Here is a 23,084-nt window from a genome sequence, read left to right as displayed (position 1 = left end):
CATCTGACAATGTGATACGATGGCGCCGTCATGACGTAACACATTTTTGCGATTTGGGTCATTATGACGTCATCGCGCGATGATTATTATTTTTTTTTTTTTTTGCCTTACTGGTGTTGACGCTGCCAACGGCCAATTTACCCGTTGGATGAGGAATCTAATGCTCTTGCTCTGACGAGACAAATAGCGTAGCACCATTCGCCAACGGAGAAGTGACCGGACGAAAAGTCGCTCATCACACCCTTGTTTACGACCAAGTGTAGGCACACATCCCAGGCTTTGCTACCAAGTCGTTATACCTTATGTATACGTGTGCATAGACGCATTTCGAGCGTGACATAATTCAAATAGCTAGTAACCCTAGTCGAGCGTCTCGTCACAAACATAGCCGAAGTATTACACCGTTCTTTGCCCGTACAGACCAATACAAATATTCATTTTTTCCCAGAACTGTTTCCGATTGGAATGTTTTGCCAGAGTGTTCGCCCTTGCTGTCATCCAATGTATAATGATTGTATACTACCTGTTGATTATGTACCCTCACATTCATGTGTCGATCTTGCATCCGTACGCATGTCTTCTGGATGTGTACATCCCTCTCCTGCTTGGACCTCTCAAGGTTCGCAGTATTGTACAAATAAATAAATAAATAAATAAATAAATAAATAAATAAATAAATAAATAAATAAATAAATAAATAAATAAATGGGCGTCGATCCAAGCCAGGATAAGAGCGGGACGATCCCGTCCGTTCGGTTGCATCGTGTGGTTTTGCGATAATTGGCGCACGCCGCGCGCTCTCAGCATCCACAGGCCTCTCTCCACTACTACACAGCTCTTCTCTCTCTCTCTCTCTCTCTCTCTCTCAGGGTGTTCTGGAACGGGTCGTCTCGAGATGGGAGGCGCCCCACAGCGGTCGCGCCATTAGAGCAACGCTGGCGCGGCCCGGGTGTTTTGCATCGAGCTCGAAATTCGAGGGCGCAGTGAACTTCGTCCGTCGAACCGGCAGCGAGGCCACAGCCCTCTTCGCCTCCTCGCTTGTTTTGAAGACGGCGAAAAGGGCGGCGCCACCGTCCTGCCTGCGCTCATCGAAGCACCTGCCCCGTCCACCCCACGCCACACTCAAATAGGGAGGGCCTCTCTCGTATACAGTACGCATTTTCCACCTGAACCTGGTCGTGGCAATCAACGGATTGCAGCGCGGAGAGGAAGCGAGCAGAGAATCTCGATACGCTTCGACGAGGCCCTGCATGCGTGCAGAAGAGCGCGATTGGGTCTTCCCTTTCCGCCGTCGACGGCCCAGGACGTGTGCTCCGTTTTACTGAAAAAATAAGAGGAAAAAGAGGAAAATAAAAATAATATTGAGCAGAAACCAGTTACTGTGATTGCGCGAGTAAACGAACGGCGCGATATGCGCAAATTTTGTAAACACCAAGAAAGTAAGACAAAAAGAGTGCCGCTACTAACTGTTTTATTGATTTTCACGTCTCACTCTATAAGTCAACATGACATATACGATAAGCGGAACACCACAGCTAAAGTAAAAAAAACAAGAAAAGTGTGTGTGTGTGTGTGTGTGTGTGTGTGTGTAGTCATGTATACTATATATACTTGGAAGGCCGCTAAAGCAGTTGGTAGTATAGCGCTCATCTTGTCGTCTTCTGTCACTTAAATTCACGCCTTTCCTTTGAAGATGCTCGACCAACTGGCCCCTCAAGAAGTACTCCTAAGACATCTTAATTAAACAAGCTTATGCCATCCACTTTATAAGTATAAGATGGGCTAGAAAGGGTATGAATTTGCAGCTTTAGAAGAAGCGAGCGCTGGCCGACCTAATAATTCGTGGTGACGGAACACCCTTCCCTGACCGCGGGAGCATCCGTGGAGCTCACCACGGATCATTATTAGATTTCATACACAAACCCAAGTTTGCATGACTACTTTTGGCACCACCGTTTACCATGCGTAAGCGTAGGCTTTCGAAATAAAATTTAAAAAAAAAGCTTCACTGAAAGCGGGGCCTGTCGTTAGTATTTATTGCAGTGGGAGTGCTTGAGTAGAGTTTCTTGTTGAAATTTCGCGTTTCGAACATAGGCGTTGAATAGCACGTGAGTAGCGGTATAGTTGTGCGCATACAAACTTACTCTTCATGTGCGCGTTGTGTCCAGCGGTGCGCGCAGCGCCAACACAACTGCCACCCTGCTGCCCATCCACACCCTTTTAGAAGCCCCGACCGGGTGAGAGGGTTAGCGGGAGAAGAGTTATTTCTTATGAGCGCTGCACCGCAGCAAAGCTCTCGCGCTGCAATGGACGCGTCGCAAAGAGAATCGCGTTTGGGATGGAGTACTTGTATACCGGAGCCATAAAGGGCATACAGCGAAGGCAGCCAGCCATGGCCAGTGGCTCGTTCGAGCGATAAGGTTTATACTCTGGGCTCCGGAACCCCGTATAACGACCTAGCCACCGAATAAGATGCTTAGTTTCGGATTAAAATGTGCTCGAGTACTTGGGAGCCACTTAACGTCAACAGCTGCACACGAGAAGTTACACTGATAAGCGTAGAAGCGTTCCGGCACTGTCCATCAGTGCTCGGATGATGTGAGCAATCGTTTCCTCCCACCCACTGGTAACGACCCACTGATACTCGTGACAATGTACGATGTCGCTATAGTAGCAGAGAAGCAGAACAAGGAAGATGATACTGGGAACATGTGGTGTCGAAATCTACGCCGATGCGACGGCTCCCTCCCAGTGACACACAGGACCTTGAAGCTTTTGATGACGCCATTCGACATAGTCGATGGCTGGAGCCAGGTTTAAGGTCACGGACCCCACGCTTTAGGACAGGGGCAGTGCAAGGAGATAATCACTCGGGGAGGCCATGCTCAACAGTAGCAAGATGTTCAAGAAAGGCAGAGATGCCTCTGAAGGAAATAGGAATAAGAACGGGTTCCTAGGGCTTTCATGGTAGGTGAAACACGACTTATGGAACCGTATTCGTGTTCAAGTAAAACAAAGTAAATATTCACATGTTATCCTAAAACATAAGACCTGTACTAACGTTGAACTATGACTGCAACACAAGATGTCCGATGCCTGCACAAACACATCAAATTTGTTAAAACGGCTAATGTGTATAAAAACAAGTGCGAAATGTTTATGTATGGATCCAAACTATGTTTTTAGTGAGGCGGCAGGATTAAAAAAGCCCTCTGTCATTGGTTTTATTCAGCGACTGTAGAATCACCCCATAAACCCGACCTGAAGGAGTCTTTGGACGTATCAATATGTATAGGAAAGGCGTGTTGGGGGGCTAGTAGGTATGATATTATTCTGATAACGTAGACAGCACTGGGTTCGAGTTACCAAAGTAGAAGAAGTCTTCATCTTATCTTTTTCTACCTTAGCGCCTTGTCCCAAGGACAGCTTAAGGCCTCAAGTCAATGTATAATGACATGGAGTATAAATGTTCATTTCTCACTTCGTCTGTGCATAATGCTCTGTGCAGAAGCTTCGCCGCAAGGCACGTAGAATCAAAAGCGGATGCGAGAAGGGATCAAGTCCTGCAGGGAGGCCCCGTTGCGGGACGCGGCAGGTGGAGCGATGGCCTCCCAGGGTGAACGAAAGGGCCCCTCCCGTTCCAAAGAGTGCACACGGCGACGATGCCATGGATGCGCGGCTGCACTTGCACCCTCCTCCGCCTCATCAGTCAGTCGGCAGCGCCATCCGTCAACAAACGCGGCATTTGTTTTGCCTCGCGAGTCGGCAGTGGCGACAGCCGCTCCCTACTCTTTCACCATTCCGGCCAGCTTGTAAAAGGACGTGCAACCACCATCTTGCTGGAGAAGGAAAGATGAAACGCGACACATCAAGCACCTGGGATGCTCTCACTTTCCGTCACCCTTTTTCTTCTTCCTCTGTTCTTTCCTTTGTTTACGCCTAGTTCGTCCGTGAGACTTGCGTACGTGCCTTGAATGAGAACGGCGAAGTAGGCACGTTGCAGGTTACAGCGAATGGGAATCAAGTGTTGTAATTACATTGTTACTTTTTTTTAATTCGGGAGCAGAGAACAATCTGGTAACAAGACGCGAGATAGTCTGTGCTGCGACAGCATTGTAATAAGCTGCACCAGAGTGCTTATTCAGGCCGGTTGGCACCTGTCCATATAGAGAATGAGAACCAGCGTAATCCACAGGACAACAGGACAGGGACGGCCTAACCGCTTCGTTCATCTCTGTTCGTGAAGTTGCACTCTCTCTCACTAGATCGGGCAAGTACATCGGGCAACTTCTGCCTCATCCCCTCTTTCGCAGCGCTTAGTCCGTCTCCTGTGAGTCGCACTATGTCTCCTCTTCCACTGAAGTAGGGATTTCAGCTTTACAACTTGGCCCACGTTAGTATTACGCTAGTACAAAGCTAGAATCCCTGGTGTTGTGCAATGATGCCAACGTATATATCTTGTATAGACATGTTTCTGCGCGTCTCCGTTTCCGCTACGGCTATACGTCTTAATGACGATTCACGGAAAGTAAAAACGCCTTTCCGGCTGTCGAAAACCTACATTACACACCTTACTCTCAGTGGGAAAAAGAGAAATGAGTAATTCCATCATACCTGAGTACACATCATCGCTCACCGAGAAGACCACAGGCTGGTGTTTCATACATGATTAAAATGTTGTGAAGCGGACACTGCACGCGGCGGATGAGTGCCTCCAGCATGGGCGTGCGCCACATCGTCAAGGATCTTGACTTGACTTGACTTGAGTGCCACTATAGCGAGAGCTGCAATGAGAAAAATGGGAAGCCAACCACACGGTACTTCCACGACAATGGACGACTAAATTAGTCGAGAAAAGACTATATAGTGGACTCTCAGGGTGAAGAAAGTTGCACCAAAAGACCACACTACAGTCTGCGAGAACAAAAGAAACGAGCTCCTAGAACAAGAACCAAGTATGGAAAACAAAGTGTTGCTTACCAGATACCTCAGGTTTTAAATACCCTTGCAGATCAATTGAACTTTAGGGCTAATTAGTGCGACTTTCAAGAAACAAATAAAGAACTTATTCATAACCACCGGTCTACACTATCGAAACTACGTAATGGAGTCTCATGCCTCTGCAAATGCTTAAATTGTTCATAAATTTCTATGTCAATTATACGAGTGTATACAGCGCAATTCATTGTATCCGTATGCATTTTGTGTCTATTTTTGAGTTGTTTAATTGATATCGTTTAGTTGTGAATTTTTACGAGAGTGACCTCTAATTCTTAAAACGTGTTATATAAACTTCTTATGCTATTTATGTTTGAATTTTGTGTGTATAATTGCAGGTTGCTTGAAACCAATGTATTGAATATATATATTGTTTGTCAGGGCTGATGTCTAAGCTTTGCACTGTCACGGACTGCGGAGGCACAAGGGCCTTTGTCAGGCTGTTCACCTTTAGCCCTTTGCCCCTGCAGTGAGCTCTGTATCCGGCTTACTATAAATAAAACTACTACTACTACTACTACTACTACTACTACTACTACTACTACTACTACTACTCCTACTTGAGACAGTGACGTTTATTTCTTAACTGTCATCATCATGCACCCTCCCAACGCACGTAGAAGAACACTTCTTCTAGTGCTCATCGAAAAGGGAAATCCTGGTAATTAAAGAGTACCCTTCGTTTCTAATGCCTTCCGATTTTAGGCCAAATGCTCACATGCACCTGCACAAAAGGAAGGTCAATCCAAACCGTTTACTGCATTTTCCGTTTGCTTAAAGGAAACTGACAAAGCTTGCTTCCCTGTGTCAAGTCTCAAACTAACGAATAAATGTAGGAGTATCACTTTGAAAGTAATTCCCCGTCTATCAAGTATTTAATTTTTTGTATGAACCGTTCTGTTTGTGTTGATGTATCCTTGAGGCATAATGAACTTTTACGCAAAGGCCGTTCTTTTAGTTGCGCATCTGTGCTTACATGTATGCGCGAATGGAGTGAGCTGTGCTTTTCAGACGCAAAAAAAAAAGTCCGTTTTCCCGCGCGAAAGAGGAATAATGACATGAAGATAAGTTGAGCTTCTGCTTGTGTGTTGTGCCAAGCTGCTCGCCACTAAGACAAAAATCACCTGATACCGGCACCCCGCGGCGACAATAACAGCCACTTCGACAAACACCCGGAGCTCCAGTACATCATCATCATCATCATCACAGTCATTATCGTCATCATCGTCATCATCGTCATCCTAATTATAAAAAAGTTCTTAACCATTATGGAAGGGCGTTCGGATTTTCAAAATTTAGCTTCGAAGTTGCAGAGCCAAGTAAGTGTTGAGGAAGCAAGCACGCCATGCTCTTATAGGTCCATTTTCGAAGAAAAACTGGCCGTTACGCCGCGTAACGAGTGCTAGAAAACAAAACAAAACAGGTAGGAAGCAAGTTCAGTAGGTGCGTACATGCTGTGGCGGCCCATTGACGGGAGACACGCCCCACACCGAGAGCGCAAGGACGGAAGAAAACAGCCCGTTAGTCTGGGAGCGTGCTGTTCGTGACCTATACACTGCACCGATGTATGCCACCCCGCGTACTACCTGTAATAAGCGCCACTGCTCTCAACGACCGACACCCTCGGCCCGATGATCCCTTCGCTGTCCACCTGTCCCACCAGCCACGTGGTCAAGACGAGTGGCGCCCAAAGCCATTTCCGGAGGTGTACACCCTCGAAACCACCCATGCCCGAGCATTACTGTATAGTAAGAGCATCGGTGCACTTTCTTCGCTTCCACTTCTTGTTGACGCGTATGTTTCCGCATTTCCTCACTGGCGCTGATAACAGCTTGCATAAATGACCTGGTTGGCAACCATGTGATCACTGGGTCGTCGCTGTTCTCCCAGGCCATCGATGTGGTCGTGAACAAGGACTTGTCTTTCGTACCGCCAGTGGGCTTTCCCCTCTTTGCCTCTTCTCACACCGTTTTGAACTTCTCGTCGTGTGCTGCCACAAAAAAAAAAAAAAAAAAAACGCCGAAAATTGACGGCTAGTGGTTTATCGTGTCACTATAGTAAGCAAGCCGTCATGAGTTCTCTGAAGCGTGACGTGCACTAGTCGATCCACGCTGTGAAATGCTGAAGAATCCACGCCAGATTAAAGAAGTTAAAATTGTTAGGCAACTCAATCACTGGATGGGGATTGAATGAAGATGATGCGGCCATTATAACAGCGGGCAACCAGCCAATATCCAACAGCAGCCGACATTGACCCACCGAGGTCAATGTTAACCAGGGCTGCTACAATTTCACTATCTAATTCCGTCTATTCTCAACTCTGGTCCATAGTGGTACTATGGCCTCTCTGTTCCCTGACTGGCTTAAAGTGCCCCATTATGGAATTCGGCAATATGGCGAATGAATGTGATTGTTCAGCAACCCGCAATTCAGTGAACACTGGTGAACAGGTAGACAATATTAGCCTCAATCGCCAACACTGGTCGGCACATCAACCATAATTTATCAAACACGTGCCAACCTCAACCCACAGTCAGTCAACGTATGAGTTGACTGACTGTGTATGACTGTGTATGAGCCAGTAAACATTTGCAAATGTGTGTAGTATACGGGCAAATGTGGTAATTAAATTCCATCAAAATAAACTGTCGCCATCACCGTATACCTTGTCACAGAAATCTGGTTGAACAGGCCCAAGGGGCCTTTGCCTGCAAACAAGCTACGCAAGTAACAAACTACGTATACGAATTAGTGTATAGAATGATGGTCGTGTTGGTGAAATGTAGAAAGTAACACAGTGCAATATAAGGCGGGAACAAGGAAGGACGACGCACACACAGCGCTGGCTTGCGCTGTGTGTGTGAACAATTTCGAAATTCAATAGCAAAGTGTCTTAACTGTTGCGGAAATGTTGCAAGTCATCGCTGTGTGCGCACCACGTCTTCGTCTTCTTCTCACTGTGTTCTTTCCAATGCCGATACGAAAATGAAACATCTGGGCCCGTATTCACAAAAACATCATACGCTAAAATTTTTGTAGGAAAATATTTAAGCCAATCACGACGTGGGACATATCATTAGCGAAGCCAGTCGACCAATGGCAAAAGCCGTCCGCATCTTCCCACGAGGCGGAACTCGAGTAAATGCGTCACAGAGTGAGGGGGGTATCACGTGAATGTTGCGTAATTGGGTATGGTTTGGGAATGCTTAATTGTTATTTCGTTTTTTATATTATTATTTATTAAATGAAGGAGAAGCGTTGCCTTCAACGAGTGGTGGGACACTGATGTTCAATTGTGCCCCACTACTGGTTGAAGGTACTGCTGCTTCCATCGCATCTACTCGAGTCAAGCAAAGCGTCAAGTCAAGCAGAAGCCAAGTAAAGACGCCCTTGACTGAATTCCAAACGCGCACCCCGCCGCCTATATACACACCGCCCGCGTTCGATGAAGAGGAGTACGGGGGAGAGGTCCACACACCCACTGCGCATGCTCGGCTCGCTTCACGTCCGGTGGTGTCTTATCCTTTAATGGCTTCTGGAGCGACAGTTTTGAGGGTGTCTTCCTGTGCCAGCATGAGACTCAAGCACACACGTCTCGGCATCAGACGCGAGCATGCGCAGTGGAGGTGTGGACGGCGCCGCCGACGCCGAAGCGTGACATCGTGCGAATAAAGAATGCCCCGCATAAAAAAAAAACTTACGAAACAGAGGCTTTGTGCATTCGTCCATTGGTTCTAGAGACGTCTGCACTCACATAGCAAACTTGAAAGCTGGCTTTTCTGCTTTAAGAAGCTTTATGGGGAGAAGCCCATTGCTCTATTTTTCTTTTTTTCAATTTACACGGAAGAGCAAGTAAGCCTCGGTGATAACGACAGGGAAGAAAACAAAGCACAGGATCGGAAGTAAGAAACAAGGCAGGCGATGGAGCATTGATTGATTGATTTACGGGGTTTAACGTACCAAAACCACCATATGATTATGAGAGACGCCGTAGTGGAGGGCTCCGGAAATTTAGACCACCTGGGGTTCTTTAACGTGCACCCAAACCTGAGCACACGGGCCTGCAACATTTCCGCCTCCATCGGAAATGCAGCCGCCGCAGCCGGGATTTGATCCCGCTATCCTTAGCCTGAGCTTTAAAATATGCCAATACAAGCTATGACCACGTGACCAGGTGCATATTTCTGAATGTTGCCTGGAGTGAGTCAAATTATTTCCGTTGTTCTGATTATTTGCCTCATTAGGCCACTTTCATTAACAAACTTTTGAAGCAACAAATATGGGCCAAAATTTTCACTGAAACTGTTGTAGATCGGTTTGCAAAACGTTCGATTAGACAGTTTCAAACTTTTATATCTGTTCATTATAGCTACAGATGCTCGCGAAATACAAAAAAATAATAACTAAGCACCACGTGACAAAGCCGCTCGCGCGGCGCGCCAGTTCGCACGATGATTCTGGTGCTGTCTAATGTTCCGCATACAAACTACCATAGCATTTGCCCGATTCTGCTGTCTCTATAGGGCCGCGAAAAAGATGGTGGCTGTGCAATAAACGCATTTTGCTATCGGCCACAACAGGGATAACCGCTGCCTGTTTATCACTGTCATGAATCCGTGCGAGGGAGGCGTATTGCGTTCGTAAGTGGAACGTTAGGGAGCCCTAGAATCATGGCGCGTGTAGGCGCACAAGTAGGTTTGTCACGTGGTACTACATGTTTTTTTTTTTTTTTGTGTGTGATTCGCGGGCACTTTCAGTTAGCAGAAAAACACTAATAATTAACAGATATAAAGTTCAAGACTGTCTAATCAGACGTGTTGCAGACCGATCTACAACTTTTAATTAAAATTTCTGACCCATTTTTGTTGCTTCAGAAGCTTGCTCATCAAAGTAGCCTAAGTAAACAATTATTCAAGGCACAAAAACAATCTGACTCACTTCTGAGAACAGTGCGCAACATGAAATCAATCGGTCGCGTCGTCATTGCATGTGTCGGCATATTTCTGAACTCGGGCTGAAGATAGCTGGGACAGATAGCTGCTACAGACAGGGCCTACAAATGATATACACTTGTCTGAGTTTTATTGCGGCAGCATTTGTACGGAAATGCTGGGCGAATTAGTACCGCTGCCATTGGTGGTGTCGTCGGCGTCGTCGTGCTGTCCCGCTAATTGGCAGCGCATGCATTGCTCGCATGCGGATTTTTCGAACGTCTCCTCAGAAGCCGAGTGCGATGTATATGTGCACGGAGACGAGTTCAAGGGGCTGGACGCACTTCACAACTATGTTTAAACAGCTCGCTCAATCATGGAGTCATGCAGGGGCAGAGCAGCGTTCTACATTCCATTTGTGACATGACTTGTGCTCAGGCGTACCACAAGTGCTCCCATTATCTATAGTGCTTGTAATCAGCCCGTATCACTGCTCATACATCGAAACCAGGGCCGACGGCTCCAACGGCTGCGTATGCGGAGCCCATGATGTGCTGTGGCTGGAATGAGCAGAACGTGCAGCAAACTTCACGAGTGACTTATCAAAGATTTGCCTCAATGCTCCACAAAAGCTGACAGTTTTCTTTGGTGGCACCGCATCCACGATCGGCGTCGCGTAGAGTTTTAAATGTTGCGAGAAGCTTCCTGCAAGCGCAATGCTAAACGTCGCTATCTACCTTGTTTCATTATTATAGCAACAATCGAAAGAAGGTCTTACATTTAAGCTCCACTTCTGCTGCTCAACGTAACCTGTAGCGATTCACTTTCTCTTGTTTATCACGCGTATCGCTGGTTACATGTCTGACGTTCACCAAATCATTGATTGATATGTGGGGTTTAACGTCCCAAAACCACTATATGATTAAGAGAGACGCCGTAGTGGAGGGCTCCGGAAATTTAGACCACCTGGGGTTCTTTAACGTGCACCCAAATCTGAGTACACGGGCCTACAACATTTCCGCCTCCATCGGAAATGCAGCCGCCGCAGCCGGGATTCGAACCCGCGACCTGCGGGTCAGCAGCCGAGTACCTTAGCCACTAGACCACCGCGGCCGGGCAGACGTTCACCAAATACAATCTCTGTTTGGAAGCCAGCACCAGTTTAGCGTGATTCTTTTTTTATAACCCGTTTATGCGTTGCTTTAAAGCTATGTGTATCTACAAACAAGTTCGCATAAGCTCCATCTCGAATCCCGCGATATCCTTCTCGGCTGTTCGCGCTCCTCACAAACGTCACATCGAAAAAAAAAAACAGCCTGATGTTCGCGACAGGCCAGATTCCTTGCACAGCCCACCGCCGAACACCGGACAACGTCACGTAATAGCAGACCGGACGGGGCCAGACAGTTTCGTTCCGTGCGTTCCCAACCCCTTCCATCCCTGCCCTGCGGTAAAAACCCATTGACTGCTGCCACGCTGCTCGGAGCACACTGACCGGGCGGGAGAGGGGTAAGCCGACGACCGGAGGAAGGGGAGTTCACCCAGAGACCAGCCATTACCCCTTTCCGCCTCCCCTGCTCTATTTTCGTGCGGCCAGGTTTTCGTGCGTGCGCGAGGCGTGGTAGGCGGCGCACGCACATCGTACACGCTGGGAGAAAGTCTGCCGAATATGCCAAGCGATAGCAATTAAGGTTATCCGCGGCTAGTTACCGGCGAAAGAGCCGACGATGAAGAAAATGAGGCACAGAAGGTGGGAAGGGGGGTGTTGGCGAAGCTGCAGAGTATACATGTTCGTAGCCGTGCTCCCGACCGGGCTGCAGAAATTAGGCGCATTTCTCTTCTTCTAACCACTAGCACCACCACCCACCATGGTGGTACAGTGATTACGGTACCCAAGTGCTGACCAGCAGGTTACAAGACCGCATCCAGGCCGCGGTGGCCACATTTCGATGCCGGCGAAATTCAAGACACCCGCCTACTTAAATATAGACAAACGTTAAAGAGCACCCAGGTGGTCGAAATTTCTAGAGCCCTTTACTGCGCCGTCTTTGATAATCATATCGCGGTTTTGTGACGCGAAACCCTGACAGTTATTGATAACGTGTCTTAAACTTCGTACCGCTCTGGTGTTTCTTATGATGTTTTATACAGCTGCTCGTGTTCATCGGGGTTTTTCTAACAGGTGTAGCCCCGGTAAAATAGCGGCGGTCTGCTGTTTATTCTACTCGTGAGTGCAACATCATCCCGGCGTTACAAACCACTTCTTTTCCTTTTGTTTCGTGTGCATGACAGTGCTGCGAAACCAGGACTGTTGGCGGGTCGTCTGTAGATTGATTAGTGAGGCCCACATATGGCGCTTGTTACCACCTCGGCACCTATGCTCATTACCCATAGGTCGGCGAAACTGCTGGAGCTCAGTTGGACCCCCTCACGAAATATACATTTGAGCTGTGGAATCACTCGGGCTCCGACTCACGAAAGTTTTCCTGAGCCGGACTCACTCAAACTCAAACTCTCCTAAACATCTCAGACTCACGACTCAATCTGAGTTTAAGTGAGTCAACTCGTGAGCCCTTTAGCCAAGAATTAGCGTTTTCGACCATGGTGCCAGTGCTCCTTAACCACAATATCCCATTCTGCAGTTCTTATTCTGCAGTTCTGCACGCCCCTAGTGACGAAACTTTTGTGTAAACTATAAGTAATGTACTTCTTTTTTTTCATTGCTCTTTCGAATATAAGTGACTGTTGTTTGCAGATAAACATTATTTCTCATATGGTAATATGAAATTTCAACTGTTTACTTCTGTTTTACAGTTTCTGTTGTGCACACTTCTAATAAGACTCGCACTATAGCCTTTGTCTGTGGGACCATACAGTTCATGCGTATTTAATGTGTGAAATAAAGAACATTCATTCATTCGCTCATTAATTCATTTAATTGGCGCTTATCTCGGTGTCGTTTGTCTTCGAAAATGGGTTTTGAGTACTTGAAAATCAGTAAGGTCTTTTTTTTTTTCTTGAAATAGATAACGGCATGAGATATATTTACCAACAATTTTTCTTGAAAGTTTGCTTGGTGAGAAGTCAAAGCACCGACCTACATAATTTGCGCCTCTGGCAGAAAAAAAAAGATATTGAAATAGTGTATGAACGACACTGCTTTGTAATACCAGTAAGTAGACGCGAGTATCAATGGTAATCCAGGTAAGGCTGATAGTAATGCTGAAGATGACTAGGTAGCACCTTGGTTCGGTAAAAGAAAGTGAAACGCACTCATACTCACTCGAAAAGAGAGAGAGAGATATGGTACGAAGAATAGCAGAAGGTTTAACGAGAGATCAAGTGTCTGGTTTGCTACCCTGCACTGCGGAAGGGGAAATGGGAGACAGAAAAGTAAGGAAAAAGGAATGAGAGAAAGAGAGCGGGACGGAAGCGAAAGCACACAAACACACTAAAACGTCACAAATGTGCGACGAGGTGGTTTGATCGTAGAAACTTCAGGAGGGCCTTCGTCACTTTTTGGCGTGAAACTCGATCTTTCCGGTATTCCAAAATTAATTTTCCGAAAAGTGGCTGATCGTCAAGGCGTGCAAACACTGCTGACAGGAACTGTCTCTGACAGTTGTACTGAGGGCACTGACACAAAATATGTTTGATAGTTTCGTCAGCGCCGCTATGATCACACGCAGCACTGTCTGCCCATCCGATGCGGCAAGCAAATGCGTTCCTGTAAGACACCCCAAGCAACAATCGACACAGAACGGTTGTCTCAGATCTGGATAACCCTGATGGAATGGAAGGTCCTAGGTGTGGGTCCAGACGGTGAAGACGGGTGTGTAGAAACCCGGGCGTGTTCCGCGGAGACCTGGTGGCATCGTACTCACTCAAGAAATATATGTTGCGGTTTGGACTCATTCGGACTCAGACTCACCAAAAGGTTTCTGAGCCGAACTCACTCGGACTCAAAGCTTTCTTCGAGCAGTCTCACTCAGACTAAGATACAGCAAAATATATATATATATATATATATATATATATATATATATATATATATATATATATATATAACGAGCCGTGCTCACGGCTGGTTATTTTTTCATCCACTTTTCTTTCTGCTTATTTACATTCCATTGGTTCTAATAACTTCCCCTGTACATTCCTTGGCATTACTGCCTGTTATATCTCATTACACACACACACACACACACACACACACACATATATATATATATATATATATATATATATATATATATATATATATATATATTGTGTGTGTGTGTGTGTGTGTGTGTGTTCAAGTGAAGTGAAGGAAAAACGATGTTTTATTGCCTACGCTGCACGGCCGGCGCCCGGCCTTCGTCAGGGCGTACACGTGTACCCTGTCACGGCCGCTGGATCAAAAAACAAGGTTTTTATCCAGCGGCCATGGCCCTGTAGCCAAAACTTTTACGGTGAAGAATGTGGGGGTTGTTTACTTTAAAGTGCGCACGACTGGTGCGAAATCTGTAAGGAAAGCGCGAAGAGCGTCCTGCTCTTAGCTTACATCACAAGGGCAGTGGTATGAGGCAGAGAGAGAGAGACGCTGCAGTACGTAATAGGAGGCGGAGTGGATGTTGCGCTTATCCGAGGCGGCGTCGGCCGGCCGGACCGTGGCGCGGTCGTCGGCGCCGTGAGGAAAGGGGGCACCGATGGAAGAGTGGAGGGCCACGCAGCGGCCCGGCGGGGCATAGCGCCGCTGCCGTTGACCCGCTTCTCTCCGAGCGGAGGCAAAGAGAGGGGGCCGCCTCCCCAACATCCGGTGCCCCCCCTGCCAACTACAACGCCCTCCCCCCTCTGGCTCGGTGGAGGCAGCCCAGGCACGGAGCTGCCGCGCCACCTTCCCCGATCGACGCCCCGTTGGAACGCGGCTGCGGAGGCAAAACAGGTGGTTCGAAGCACGCACTTAAACACAGTCGGTGACTACACCTTGCGCACCGGTGCAATACCAGCGCGCTGCCACGCGACAGGGTGGACTCGGGGGGTGGAGCGTCGAGTGCAATTACGGAAACGTCGTTGGGTGATGTTAGCAGCTTCCGGGGATTCAGAATGTGACGATGCTTTATCCATTTCGGTTTAGTCACGTCACAGCGCCAGCTGCTGCTGATGATGCTAAAGTTAGTGGTTTATTCCAAGAGACGAAAGAGCTTGTAAGAGTTGAGCTATTCTGAAAGCGTTGCGCTGCAGCCTGCCTTTGGTTATGCCAACACTCCTCCGTTAGCCGTTATCAATGTTTATGCGAGAATGAACATTAGTTGAGCTGTTCGGTATATGACATCAATTAATTTCAAATAAAGCGCATGATACAGACCTCATTTTACGACTATGCGGAATACTTGTAAGCTACGTTGAGCGACAATGATGAAGCTTGCGGTCTGTAAAGCGTCATTCCACTATGTCGGAACCACAAACATTGCGGGACCAACAAACAGCTGCGCAGAAGTAATCTCCCTTGGCGTAGACGGCTTCTGCCTCTTGTGTCGACGAGCTTCGCGACAATAACGACAGGATTTGCCAGACATTCCACTCGAACACACTGTCCTCGGTTGAGGTTAGGGTTAACAGTGCTCATTCTCTTCACTACACTCTTTACATGTAGTCGTCCAGTCAACACTGTTCTCCCGCCCAAACGATTCGATCAGCCGGCTTGGATGACTTGCGCATGTTGTCATACTAGGACTCTCACAGCCATCGGAGGGTAGGAAACAGAATTTTTGTGATTGTCAATCAGGGCAGAAGAATGGAATAATAGGGTGGACGTTTGTAATCAGTGGAAAAGACATTTCGAAACAATGCGATTCCTACAGATTGAACGAACACCTCCGATACATGCTCTCAGAATTTGAACTTTCCAGGTATTGTATTGCCATATTTAAGTGCGAACAGTGTTTCCTCTTGTTATGTGGTTTCAGCTATAATTTGGTAGCACTCTGTGACTTGCAGGCAAGGAGCGCTGAGTTGTACGCTTGGTTTAGATGAGATCACGTTGATTTAAAGACATGACGGGAAGGACAACCAAAGTTGAGTTCGCAGGTTGTCGGTGTAACATTTGGTCGCCATGGTTTGTCTCTCTGCGTGGTTAAAAACATGGACCATACAAACTATCTTTATCATGAGTCAAGCTTTCACGAACGTTTGCTGATTGAACTGTATTATAACGGGTGCGTGATAGCTCACAGAGAAAAAAAAAAACACGCTAGCATCCAGCATACATACTTGGGCGCATTTCACTTTAGGCAACCTACCGCAAATATTTACATCCCCATCTGCTTGCGTCTGAATTGCGATGACTTTCGATCTCTGAGCCAGCTGAACAGCGACTCAAACGAACGGTGTTGCAGGTGCGGCAACACCGTTGCTGGTGGCACAACCAGCCGAGCTTGCAGCGGAACGGCCAGAACCGAGGAGAGAGGGATGCGAGGAAAACAGCGCCGCTCCGGACGAGTCCCCCCCTTCCAGCTCAACATCGCCGGTGCGGATCGGCGTGGTCGACGGCCGCTCTCCGGCGCAATGCGCGAAGGGCTCTCAAATCCCCCTCGCCGCCGTCGGTGACCAACCTGTCGCCGATGCCAGTGACCCAGAGCTCTTCTTGCGGAACCACTTTTTTTTTTTTTTCGGCTGCTGCCGGCATCAGCGCCGGCTCTAACGCTAGCAGCGGGACGGGTTTCCTTTTTTTCTCTTCTTATCGCACGCGCCGCGAGGATGCGTTCACCTCAGGCAGCAAGAGAAAAGCATAGCACCGCCCTTGCTGCTGCTAAAGCGGCGTCGGGGCTCACGGCTCAGCGGAGCCTGTCAGTTACTCTGCCGGTCCGGTTGGCTTCGCCGGAGCAGTGGGTTTTGGGGGCCCCCCCTCCAGGTATGCGGTGGGGCCCCCGCCGCTCGTGCGACCGGACCGAAGAAGCCATCGCCCCGGCGCGGCAGGCCACGCCAAATTGCATCACTTTCTCTCCCGCTGGCGCACGCACAGATAGCTTCTCACCGTGCCCGAGGGGCTTGCCAGAGGAGGTTGCACGATTCTGGTCCGCTGTGCTGGGGACCGATGGCCGCTGGAACCAACGGACGAGCCAGTCACCGGGCCACTCACATACCAGGACCAGGGAGCCAGTGGAGCGCGTCCCCCTTTCTCTTCTATTCTGAAGACGCTTCTCTTTCCAACGAGAAGTGGAAGGGGAGCGGGGGAAAACGTGGCTCAGGTCGCCTGCGAGACGTGCCCGCTGCTTCGTTTTCTCATGGTACCACTGAAGACAACGATTCTGAGAGCGCATCAATATTACTGAACCAGTAACGCTGATGTACTTGTATTTTCTTTCAATACTCGCTTCTGGAACGTTTTCTTAAAGAGAGGCCAAAGTTTCGACAAGTGGTCTCGTCTTCTTCAGATGCTGGCTCGCGGAAGACAAGACTGCTTGCCGAAACGTACGTCGGCTCCAGCTAGACCTCCCCTTGAAGATTCACCGTCTCTTCAAGGCTCCATCTTCACCTGAACTAGTGTCTTGTCTTGATAGCTATCAGACAGCTATACGAGTTTCAGTGTTACAGTTGGTTGCCTTAGTCAAACTCTACACTGAGTAACAAGACGGAAATAGAGGCTTCACAAAGTATTGCTTTTACAACTTGAAGTGCACTATTACCCATCTCGAAGCGCTGCTCTCTTCCGCGGTTGTTGTACATTACTTTTGTTTTCTGCAGATGAGTTTTAAGACCCACCTTTCTGCTCTCCTTGTCTAACTCCGTAATCATGCGTTGCATTTCATTCCCTGAGTTACTCAGCAATGCAATGTCATCGGCGAAGCGCAGGTTACTAAGATACTCTCCATTAACTCTTATCCCTAACTGTTCCCATTCTAGGCCTCTGAAAACCTCCTGTAAGCACGCGGTAAATAGCATTGGGGAGATTGTATCTCCCTGCCTTACACCCTTCTTGATGGGTATTCTGTTGCTTTCTTTATGAAGCAATATGGCAGCAGTTGAATCACTGCTTATAGTTCTACTGTATCAAACGCCTTCTCGTAATCTATGAAGGCTATGTATAGTGGTTGGCTATATTCTGAGCATTTCTCTATTACCTGATTAATAGTATGAACGTGGTCGATTGTTGAGTAGCCCGTTCAAAATCCTGCTTGTTCCTTTGGTTGATTGAATTCTAACGTTTTCTTAGCTCTGTTAGCAATTACCTTTGTAAATAGCTTGTATACTACGGAGAGCAAGCTGATCGGCCTGTAATTCTTCAAGTCCTTGTCATCTTCTTTCTTATATATTAAGATGATGTTAGCATTCTTCCAAGACTCTGGTACACTTCCCGTCAGGAGGCACCTGGTAAACAGGGTGGCTAGTTTTTCTAACACAATCTGTCCTCCATCTTTCAGCAGACCTGTTGTCACCTGATCCTCACCAGCATCTTTGCCTCTTTGCATGCTCTCCAGAGCTTTCCTGACTTCTTTTATCATTACTGGTGGGGTGTCATCTGGTTTACTGCTAGTTCTTATAGTATTTAGGTAGTGGTTGTCCCGGCTACTGTACTAGTCTCTGTAAAACTTCTCCGCTATATTAACTATCCTAGTTATTTTGCCTTCTTTGTCCCTTAGTGCGTACATCCGATTTCTGCCTATCCCAAGTTTCCGGTTCACTGCTTTGACGTTTCCTCCGTTTTTCAGAGCGTGTTCCATTCTCTTCATGTTATACCTTCTTACATCGGATACCTTACGCTTATGAATCAACTTCGAAAGCTCTACCAGTTCGATTTTGTCTGTTGTACTTGAGACTTTCATGCTTTGACGCTTTTTAATGCGGTTCTTCATCTCCTAGTACAGCTTGCCAGTGTCCTGTCTAAGTACCGTACCTCCAACTTCCACTGCACACTCCGTAATGATACTAGTCAGATTATCATTCATTGCGTCAACGCTAAGGCTGATTTCCTCGATAAGAGCGGAGTACCTGTTCTGAAGTGAGATTCTGAATTCCTCTACTTTCCCTCTCAGTGCTAGCTCATTGATTTGAGTATTGCTTATCAGTTTCTGTCGTTTCTTATGTCTCGGCGAATTCGAGACCGTACCATTATATGGTCACTTCTTCGTACCTTGCCAAGCACTTCCACATCCTGTGCGATGCCTGGGTGTGCACTCATTATGAAGTCTATTTCGTTTTTATTTTCGCCATTAGGGCTCCTTCATGTCCACTTACGGTTTCCTCGTTTTCGGTAGAGGGTATTCAAAATCTGTAAACTATTGCGTTCTGTGAATTCTACTAGTAGCTCTCCTCTGGCATTTCTAGTACCGATGCCATAATCTCCCACTGCCTGGTCTCCAGCCTGCTTCTTCGCTACCTTTGCATTAAAGTCTCCCATCAGTATAGTATATTGTGTTTTTACCTTACTCATTGCCGATTACACGTCTTCATAGAAACTTTCAATTGAGGCGTCATCATGGCTGGATATAGGTGCGTAAGCCTGTACTACCTTCAGCTTGTATCTTTTATTGAGTTTAATTATGATACCTACCACTCTTTCATTAATGCTACAATATTCCTATATGTTGCCAGCTATCTTTCCGTGAATAAGGAACCCCAATCTCAGTTCTATTCTGTCAGCCAAGCCTCGATAGCAAAAGACGTGCCCATTCTGTAGCACCGTGTAAGCCTCATATGTCCTCCTAACCTCACTGAGCCCTATTATATCCCATTTAACACCCTATAGCTCCTCGAACTAGACTTGCCTCCCTAGATAAGGTTCTAGCGTTAAACGTTGCCAAGTTTAGGTTCCAATGGCGGACTGTCCGGATCCAGAAATTCAGGGCCGTGAGTCAATTGACGTATGCTTGTGGGAAGTAGTGGCCAGATACTGCACCAGGGTGGCCAATCCTTCTCTGGTGAGGGAGTGCGTTACCGGCGGTGTTCACCGGTGAGGCCGCACACCAGGCCTCTTAATGCAGTTCCATCGCCACGTGGATTTTTTTATCCGGTTGGGAGTTTCACGGCACCGGGATTCGAACCACGGACCTCATGCATGCGAGGCGCATGCTCTAACCACTACGCCATCACCGCATTCATGTCTACTATGTCTACTTAGGGCAAGTAACAACCGCGGAGCCGAACCACGAGATTGAAGTAACTAGAAGAATAAGAATGGGGTGGAGCACATTTGGCAAGCACTCTCAAATCATGACTGCTAGATTACCACTATCCCTCAAGAGGAAGGTATATAACAGCTGCATCTTGCCTGTACATAGCTATGGAGCAGAAACCTGGAGACCTACAAAGAGGGTTCAGCTTATATTGAGGACGACGCAGTGAGCAATGAAAAGAAAAATGGTAGGTGTAACCTGAGACAAGAAGAGAGCATAGTGTATTAGGGAACAAACGGGGGTTAAGGATATCATAGTTGAAATCAAGAAGAGGAAATGGACATGGGCCGGGCATGTTGCACGTAGACAGGATAACCACTGGTCATTAAGGGTAACTATAACTGGATTCCCAGAGAAGATAAGCGGGCTAGGGGGAGACAGAAGGTTAGGTGGGCAGATGAGATTGAGAAGTTTGCGGGTATAAATTGGCAGCAGCAAGCACAGGACCGAGTTGACTGGCGGAACATGGGAGAGGCCTTTGTCCTGCAGTGGACGTAGTCAGGACAATGATGATGATGATGATGATGATGACGATGATGATGATGAAACTATTGCTGAGTAATCGTACTGCCTAAATACATGCATTTAGGAAATGAAGAAAACACTGCTCATATGCCGATTGGGTTGTAAGCAAAACAGCTGGTGAAGTGTGATTTCAAACTGTCAAAGTGGTATAGGCCTGTTACAAACTCTGTACGAACGTACAGCTTCAATTGTGGCCTCTAGTGTACACGTTTTATTGATTCGTGTTCCTTTCAGAGGTTAGGTCTATCACGCAGGAGGACAGAGCCATGCAGCTCAAGCCGGCATATATCGTATCAGATCTCAGCTGTTGGGAACAGTAGTGTAGGCGTAGAGAGAGCGAGAGTGAGAAAAGGAAGACCGAAAGGTTAACCGAACATTGACATACAGTTTGCTACCCAGCACTGGGGGTGGGGAATTTTTTTTATCGGTGGGGGGGGGGGGGGGGGGGGGTTGATTATTCCCTATGTATGCTCGTGCATGCGTTTGTATATGTGCTTGTACTTATATACATACAAATTTGAAAAAAATGTTTTCTTTTTTGGGGGGAATGGGGTTAAACCCGCCAACACCTCCACTTCCTTCCTTCTAGTTACGCCAGTGGCCGGAAATGACGCAGCAACTTACAAATTAGTGTCAAGAAGTGTCACGCGCCTTCGCATTCATGGACGGGTCTGCATCTAACGACAGCTTGAGCTTGAGAAATGTCTAACGACATTTCTGTAAGTCAGGTACATAGAAGTTAACGGTCATCCCACGTGACATTGTCTACAGGCTACAGCTGAGAGCCACTTTCTTATATTACAAGCTCTAAAATTTAAAGCCGAGAGCGGCATTTGTGATGAGTGACTGTCCTACGTACTGGACTCTGCTTTCCATGAATATGCTTCTAGAGTGACACATTTGTAATGAGTGGCTGTCCTACGAATACTGGACTCAGCTCTCCATGAATATGCATGTAGAGACACTCTCCGCGTACTCGTGACGTAAGCTTGATTTAGTTTAGCAACGGAAGAGTCGACTATAGGTAGAAATTATGTAAAATGAAAAGATTGTGCTAATTAGTAGCCTATATATACCTTCCCATGTAACAGCACCTAAATAAAAAATATTGCATGCAAGCACACGTTGCAAGTTTCATACCTACACAAGGAGAAAAGAACTTCAATGTTTGACCAGACTCCTTGCACATCAGGCCTAAGGGGGGTGGCCTCCCCAGTCCCAGGAGCCATGACTCGCTCCCGCCAGCCGAGACCTGTTTACCAAACTTAGCTGGTTTTGAGGGTCCTGAGTCACCAGCGGAGCTTCACACTGCTCTTCAAGTTCTTCCTCTGTATTCGCTACTACTCTTCGTTCTCGCAAAATGGTGAACACGACGGAAAAATATTTGTGCGCAAGCGATGCAGTATGAATACTGGACTATACAAGATGGCAGAATGTTGGGGAGGTTGGTGCCATATAGCTTGAGACGTACCTGGCCAATGACCCCCCTGAAGGGTAGACCACCGCAGCTACTGCCGAGAACGAAGAGTGACATAATATATAAAAGTAACGACATACCTTACAATGTGTTTTCTATTTGGTGGTGCATTTGACAATAAAACCTTGCAAGTGAAAATTCTAGATTTCCATCTGTATAGAGAAGCTATACAGTGCCCAGTTTTTCTGCAAGCTTGCTTGTTTGTTTCGCACGCTTCGATACGAAGTGCTGCCCTTACACCACAGTCATACGCAATATTCGTGTAGCCTGCTTAAGTCTTTTTGTTCATCATAACTCACAACGTCTAAAACAACAAAAAAAAAACCAGCACGAGTGTACGGCTACGATATCGAGGAGCACGCGAGTTCGAATCATTGACCTGATTTTTTTTTTTTCGTGGCGCGAGCCTCTCTAGTCGTTTCGTCGCACATCTCTCGTCTTTCCAGCACGCTTCGCCCGAAGGAAACAGGTGGCCGGGGTTCTCTCTGATGCAACGACCTAAACACATGTAGATGTTGACGGGGCAACGAACGCACACCGACCTGCCGATCCGAGATCTAGAAATGCGTGTCGTGTCAAACCGGCATTCGATCTAGGATGCGGGGATAGGACGCGGTGGCTGCGACGCGCGTGTCCCAGAGCGAGCCTCCACCATTAGGCTTCCTGCCGATGCTATACAGCTATATGTACGGCTGCCTTCGGGCACTTTCTGCGGCTGGCGGGCTGGAAATCGCCGGTCCCCCGACTGCTCCCGAAATGGACTGATTTCGTAAGCGCAGCTCTGGCAGCTGCATCAGTCCTGTCTCGATCGCGTGCCGCGACGGTGGGCCCCTTCAAGATTCGCGGACGCGAGTGCGCGCGGCGTGCCCATTGCCACGGAAACACGCGCCGCGGCACGCCACGTTACGAAGTTTCTTCGGCCTAGACCCAGCTGAATGCCAGCTGAATGGCGGGAGAAGAAAGGTCGCAGTTCGAGAGAACAGGGGCAACTACGAG

At 47.5% G+C, this 23,084-nt stretch overlaps 1 long non-coding RNA gene across 1 annotated transcript in view; it reads right to left on the bottom strand.

Annotated features, from left to right (window-relative positions):
- Nucleotides 1-4,413: 4,413 nt before the first annotated feature.
- Nucleotides 4,414-23,084, bottom strand: part of LOC142778176 (uncharacterized) — a 161,214-nt gene continuing 142,543 nt past the window's right edge. The window contains exon 3 of the long non-coding RNA XR_012888374.1: nucleotides 4,414-4,784. This is a non-coding gene — a long non-coding RNA (uncharacterized LOC142778176). The remainder of the gene's footprint in view (nucleotides 4,785-23,084) is intronic.

This window comes from Rhipicephalus microplus, chromosome 2 (genome assembly GCF_043290135.1).
Source record: "Rhipicephalus microplus isolate Deutch F79 chromosome 2, USDA_Rmic, whole genome shotgun sequence".
Classification (NCBI taxonomy): Eukaryota; Metazoa; Arthropoda; class Arachnida; order Ixodida; family Ixodidae; genus Rhipicephalus; species Rhipicephalus microplus.
The sequence above is the reverse complement of the archived record's forward strand: the minus strand, read 5'-3'. Positions and strand labels throughout refer to the sequence as shown.